Genomic DNA, 7,482 nt, shown 5'->3' with positions numbered 1-7,482 from the left:
TGCTCCTTCTTGATTTCTACTTTCACAGTGTCAAACATTGCAAATCGCTCAAGGATCATCATATCTATCCTTGATATGTCATAGTTCATCACGAAGCTCTAGCAGCTTAGTGGCAGTGACTTTGGAGAACCATCACTATCTCATCTGGAAGATTAACTCCCACTTGTTTCAAGCGATTATTGTACTTAGACAATCTGAGAACATGCTCAACGATTTGAGATTTTATCCTTTACTTTGTAGGCAAAGAATCTTGTCGGAGGTCTTATACCTCTCAACAAGGGCACGGGCATGAAACCTCAATTTCATCTCTTAGAACATCTTTATGTTCCGCGACGTCTTCAAAACGTCTTTGGCGCCTTGCTTCTAAGCCATTAAGTATTGCGCACTGAACTATAGCGTAGTCATAAAAACGTGTATGCCAGATGTTCGCAACATCCACAGACGATGCTCGAGGTGCAGCACACCGAGTGTTGCATGAAGGACATAAGCCTTCTGCGTAGCAATGAGGACAATCCTAAGTTTTACGGACTCAGTCCACAAAGTTGCTACTATCAACTTTCAACTAAATTTTCTCTAGGAACATATAAAAACAGTAGAGCTATAGCGCAAGCTACATTGTAATTCGCAAAGACCATCAGAATATGGTCATGATAATTAGTTCAATTAATCATATTACTTAAGAACTCCCACTCAAAAAGTACATCTCTCTAGTCATTTGAGTGGTACATCATCCAAATCAGTCATTTGAGTGGTACATCATCCAAATCCACTATCTCAAGTCCGATCATCACGTGAGTCGGGAATAGTTTCAGTGGTAAGCATCTCTATGCTAATCATATCAACTATATGATTCATGCTCGACCTTTCGGTCTCATGTGTTCCGAGGCCATGGCTGCACATGCTAGGCTCGTCAAGCTTAACCCAAGTGTTCCGCGTGTGCAACTGTTTTGCACCCGCTGTATGTGAACGTTGAGTCTATCACACCCGATCATCACGTGGTGTCTCGAAACGACGAACTGTCGCAACGGCGTACAGTCGGGGAGAACACAATTTCGTCGTGAAATTTTAGTGAGAGATCACCTCATAATGCTACCGTCGTTCTAAGAAAAATAAGGTGCATAAAAGGATTAACCTCACATGCAATTCATAAGTGACATGATATGGCCATCATCATGTGCTTCTTGATCTCCATCACCAAAGCACCGGCACGATCTTCTTGTCACCGGCGCCACACCATGATCTCCATCATCATGACCTCCATCAACGTGTCGCCATCGGGGTTGTCGTGCTACTTATGCTATTACTACTAAAGCTACGTACTAGCAATACAGTAAACGCATCTGCAAGCACAAACGTTAGTTTAAAGTCAACCCTATGGCTCCTGCCGGTTGTCGTACCATCGACGTGCAAGTCGATATTAACTATTACAACATGATCATCTCATACATCCAATATATCACATCACGTCGTTGGCCATATCACATCACAAGCATACCCAGCAAAAACAAGTTAGACGTCCTCTAATTGTTGTTGCGTGTTTTACGTGGTTGCCATGGGTATCTAGTAGGATTGCATCTTACTTACGCAAACACCACAACGGAGTTGTATGAATTGCTATTTAACCTATCTCCAAGGACCTCCTCGGTCAAATCCGATTAAACTATAGTTGGAGATACCTACACTCGTCAGTCATCTTTGAGCAACCGGGTTGCTCGTAGCGATGAAACCAGACTCTCGTAAGCGTACGAGTAATGTCGGTCCGAGCTGCTTCGATCCAACAATACCACGGAATCAAGAAAAGACTAGGGTGGGCAGCAAATCGCACATCACCGCCCACAAAAACTTTTGTGTTGTACTCGAGATAATATCTACGCATGAACCTAGCTCATGATGCCATTGATGGGGAACGTCGCATGGGAAACAAAAAATTTCCTACGCACACGCAATACCTATCAGGAGATTTCCGATCTACGTACCCTTGTAGATCGCACAGCAGAAGTGTTAAGAAACGCGGTTGATGTAGTGGAACGTCCTCACGTCCCTCGATCCGCCCCGCGAACCGTCCCACGAACCGTCCTGCGATCCATCTCACAATCTAGTGCCAAACGGACGGCACCTCCGCGTTCAGCACACGTACAGCTCGACGATGATCTCAGCCTTCTTGATCCAGCAAGAGAGACGGAGATGTAGATGAATTCCCCGACAGTGTGGCGGCGCTCCGGAGGTTTGTGGTGATCTATCTCAGCAGGGCTCCGCCCGAGCTCCGTAGAAATACGATCTAGAGGAAAACCGTGGAGGTATGTGGTCGGTCTATCGTGGCAAAAGTTGTGTCAAATCAGCCCTAAAACTCCACTATATATTGGAGGGAGGCAGGGGAGGAGGCAGGCTCAAAACCTCAAGGTTTGTCCGAAATTGGAGGTGGAGGAGTCCTACTCCAATCCTACTTGGAGTAGGATTCCACCTTCCCACTTGGAAACTCTTTCCACCTTGTGTTTTTTCCTTCTCAAACCGTATGGGCCTTAGTGGGAACTTATTCCAGCCCACTAGGGGCTGGTTTATCTCTTCCCATAGCCCATGAGACCCCTTGGGGCGTGACACCCCTGCCGATGGTCCCCGGCACTCTCGGTACACTAGCGATGAGCCCGAAACTTTTCGATAATGCCCGAAAACCTTCGGGTAACCAAATGAAGTCATCCTATATATCAATCTTCATCTCCGGACCATTCCGGAAACCCTCGTGACGTTCGTGATCTCATCCGGGACTCTGAACAACATTCAGTAACCACACATATAACTCAAATATGCATAAAACAACGTCGAACATTAAGTGTGTAGACCCTGTGGGTTTGAGAACTATGTAGACATGACCCGAGGGACTCCTCGGTCAATATCCAATGGCGGGATCTGGATGCCCATATTGGATCCTACATATTCTACGAAGATCTTATCGATTGAACCTTAGTGCCAAGGATTCATATAATCCCGTATGTCATTCCCTTTGTCCTTCGGTATGTTACTTGCCCGAGATTCGATCGTCGGTATCCGCATACCTATTTCAATCTCGTTTACCGACAAGTCTCTTTACTCGTTCCGTAATACAAGATCCCGTGACTTACACTTAGTCACATTGCTTGCAAGGCTTGTGTGTGTTGTTGTGTTACCGAGTGGGCCCTGAGATACCTCTCCGTCACACGGAGTGACAAATCCCAGTCTTGATCCATACTAACTCAACGGACACCTTCGGAGATACATGTAGAGCACCTTTATAGTCACCCAGTTACGTTGTGACATTTGATACACACAAGGCATTCCTCCGGTGCCAGTGAGTTATATGATCTCATGGTCATAGGAACAAATACTTGACACGCAGAAAACAATAGCAATAAAACGACACGATCAATATGCTACGTTCACAGTTTGGGTCTTGTCCATCACATGATTCTCCTAATGACTTGATCTCGTTATCAAGTGACAACACTTGTCTATGGTTAGGAAACCTTGACCATCTTTGATCAACGAGCTAGTCAACTAGAGGCTTACTAGGGACAGTGTTTTGTCTATGTATCCACACATGTATTTGAGTTTCCAATCAATACAATTATAGCATGGATAATAAACGATTATCATGAACAAAGGAATATAATAATAACCAATTTATTATTTCCTCTAGGGCATATTTCCAACAGGTATCTCCATACCTAGTTCAATCTCGTTATCGGCAAGTCTCTTTACTCGTTCCGTAATACAGGATCACGTGACTAACTCCTTAGTCACTTTGCTTGCAAGGCTCGTTGATGTTGTATTACCGAGTGGGCCCCGAGATACCTCTCTGTCACATGGAGTGACAAATCCCAGTCTTCATCCATGCCAACCCAACAGACACCTTTGGAGATACCTGTAGAGCACCCTTATAGTCACCCAGTTACGTTGCGAAGTTTGATACACACAAGGAATTCCTCTGGTGCCCGGGAGTTGCATGATCTCATGGTCATGGGAACAGATACATTGACATGCAGAAAAACAGTAGCAATAAACTGACACGATCATACGCGATGTTTATAGTTTGGGTCTTGTCCATCACGTCATTCTCCTAATGATGTGATCCCGTTATCAAGTGACAACACTTGTCTATGGCTAGGAAACCTTAACTATCTTTAATCAACGAGCTAGTCAACTAGAGGCCTATTAGGGACAGTGTTTTGTCTATGTATCCACACATGTATTTGAGTTTCCAATCAATACAATAGCATGGATAATAAACGATAATCATGACCAAGGAAATATAATAATAACCAATTTATTATTGTCTCTAGGGCATATTTCCAACAGATATCCCACCCGGCCCCTCCAGACATGGGGGACGAGGTGGTGATGGCCGAGGTAAATACCTCCGCCACCGAATACGAGGAGGTTTCGGTCGAGGTTCATGCCCCGGTCACCGGAACCCAGGAGGTCGGTCCCCTCCCGACGAGGGGAGAGGAGGGCCTTGATATGTTCGAGCATCCTTCAAAGATAGCTCCAAGGATCTCCGATCCTCCGGCATCTTCCTTGTTGCCTTCGGCGCCACTTGTGACAGAATGGGCTGCGACCGAGTGGCCTACAATGATGGAGGAGGCTCTATCCTGCTCCTCCATCACCGATGAACATCGCATCCTTGTGGGTGTGTGCTACCTCTTGAGCTTGCGTTGGTTTTCCCTTTAAGAGGAAAGGGTGATGCAGCGAAGTACATAAGTATTTCCCTTAGTTTATTGAGAACCAAGGTATCAATCCAATAGGAGGAACAAACAAGACTCCAATAGTAGTACCTACACAAATAATCAAACACTTGCACCCAACGCTATAAAGGGGTTGTCAATCCCTTCAGAGTTATTTGCAAGGATGAGATCTGATAGAGATAGATATAAAATATTGATAGATCTGAAAGTAAAACTAAAGTAAATAAATTGCAGCAAAGTATTTTTGGTATTTTTGGTTTATAGATCTGAAAATATGATATGGAAAATAGACCCAGAGGCCATAGGTTTCACTAGATGCTTCTCTTATAAAGGAAAATAATATGGTGGGTGAACATATTATTGTTGAGAAATGGATAGAAAAGCAAATAATTGTGAAGATATCCAAGGCAATGATTATGCATATAGGCATCACGTCTATATCAAGCAGACCGAAACAATTCTGCATCTACTACTATTACTCCACACATCGACCGACTCCTGCGTGCATCTAGAGTATAATGTTCATGAAGAGCAGAGTAACGCATTAAGTAAGATGACATGATGTAGAGGGATAAACTCAAGCAATATGATGAAAACCCCATGTTTTTACCCGTGATGGCAACAATACAATACATGCCTCGCTACCCCTACTATCACTGGGTGAGGAGACCGCAAGATTTAACCCAAAACTAACCACTTCTCCCATTGCAACAATTGCCAATCTATTTGGCCAAACCAAACGAATAATTAGAAGAGACTTCCAAAGATATGAAATCATGCATATAAGAATTCAGAAGAGACTCAAATAATATTCATGGATAATCTGAAGATAAACACACAATTCATGGGATGATTGTTCCCTCTTTTGCGGTGTGTTTGAATATTATTTGCGTGATGTAGATGCCCTCCGTGATCAATTCCCTCTCCGGCAGATTACCGGAAAAGGCCCCCAGATTGGATCTCTCGGGAACATAGGCTCCTGACGGCGTAAAAGTACTTCCGTGGCTCTTTCACACGTTTCTGGAATATTTGGGAATTTATAGGCCAACAATTAGGGTTAGGAGACTTGCAGGGGGGCCCACAAGCCATGGGGCGCGGCCACCCCCAGAGCGCGCCCTGCAGGCTTGTGGCCTCCTGGCAACTTCCTTGCCCCTACTCCAAGTTTGTTGCGTGTCTTCTGGTCCAAGAAAAATCTTTCCGGAGATTTTATTTCGTTTGGATTCCGTTTAATATTCCTTATCTGCAATATTCAAAAACGTGGAAACAACAAAAACTGGCATTAGGCTCTAGGTTAATAGGTTAGTACCAAAAATAATATAAAATATCATATAAATGCATATAAAACATCCAAAACATATAATATAATAGCATGGAACCAACAAAAATTATAGATACGTTGGAGATGTATCCGCATCTGCAAGCTAAATTCATGCTCGTCCTCGAGTAGGTAAATGATAAAAACAGAATTTTTGATGTGGAATGCTACCTAACATATTTATCCATATAATATTCTCTAATGTGGCATGAATATTCAGATCCATAAGACTCAAAACAAAAGTCTATATTGACATAAAAACAATAATATTTCAAGCATACTAATAAGGTAATTGCTTCCTTTCGAAATAGCATGGTCTTAGAAAGTTATCCCTACAAAATCATATGGTGTGGCTGTGCTCCATCTTCACCACACAAAGTATCTAAATCATGCACAACTCTAGTGGAAGTCAAGCAATTGTTTCAAACTTTTTATGTTCTCAAACATTTTCAACTCTCACGCAATACATGAGCGTGAGTGTAACGCCCAAGATGCGGCCCTATCCTTATTTTGGCGCGAGGGCCTCAACAGGGATACGAACGCATCTCGTCGTTTCGCAAGAATGGATATTGTTACAAGTACATGTACTGAAGAGATGAGTATATGGAATTGGCTTACAATCGCCACAAGCTACATCAGAGTCACATCAATACAGCAATATACATTCACCATGAAGAAGAGCAGGGTCTGACTACAGACGAAAACAACCGATAAAAGAACGACGTCCATCCTTGCTATCCCAGGTTGCCGGCCTGGAACCCATCCTAGATCGATGAAGAAGAAGAAGAAACTCCAAATAGCACAATCAGCGCGCTCACGTCTAAGTAACTCTTTACCTGTACCTACAACTGGTGGTGTAGTAATCTGTGAGCCACATGGGTCTCGGCAATCTCATTTCCAAAGGTATCAAGACTAGCAAAGCTTAATGGGTGAGGTATGGTTAAGTGGTGAGGATGCAGCAAGCAACTAAGCATTTATTTGAGGTGGCTAACTTACGAGTACAAGAATAAGAGGGGGATGATCTACGCATAATGGACGTGTCTAATGATGATCAAAGGAATGATCCTGAACACCTACTTACGTCAGACATAACCCCACCGTGTTCTCGATCGGAGAAGGCGCTCACGAAAGAGACAGTCACGGTTACGAACTCAGTTGGCAAGTTTTAATTAAGTTTACTTCAATTTATCTAGAGCCGGATGTTAAACAAAGTTTCCACGTTGCCACGTAACCGCGGGGACGGCTTTCCGAAAGATTTAACCCTGCAGGGGTGCTCCAACTAGTCCATCACAAACTACCACACGCTGCAACAGAATGACCTCGATCAGGGAAACCCGTGATCTCCTCGGGTTCCTATTGGAAAACCTCAACCTCGAGATAACCCAAAGCATCCTCGGAATCCCTCGCACAAGATGCTCGAGAAAGGTAAAACAAGTCCAGCAAGGCCGCCCG

Source organism: Hordeum vulgare, chromosome 3H (assembly GCF_904849725.1).
Source record: "Hordeum vulgare subsp. vulgare chromosome 3H, MorexV3_pseudomolecules_assembly, whole genome shotgun sequence".
NCBI lineage: Eukaryota > Viridiplantae > Streptophyta > Magnoliopsida > Poales > Poaceae > Hordeum > Hordeum vulgare.
This window is presented reverse-complemented; position numbering follows the sequence as displayed.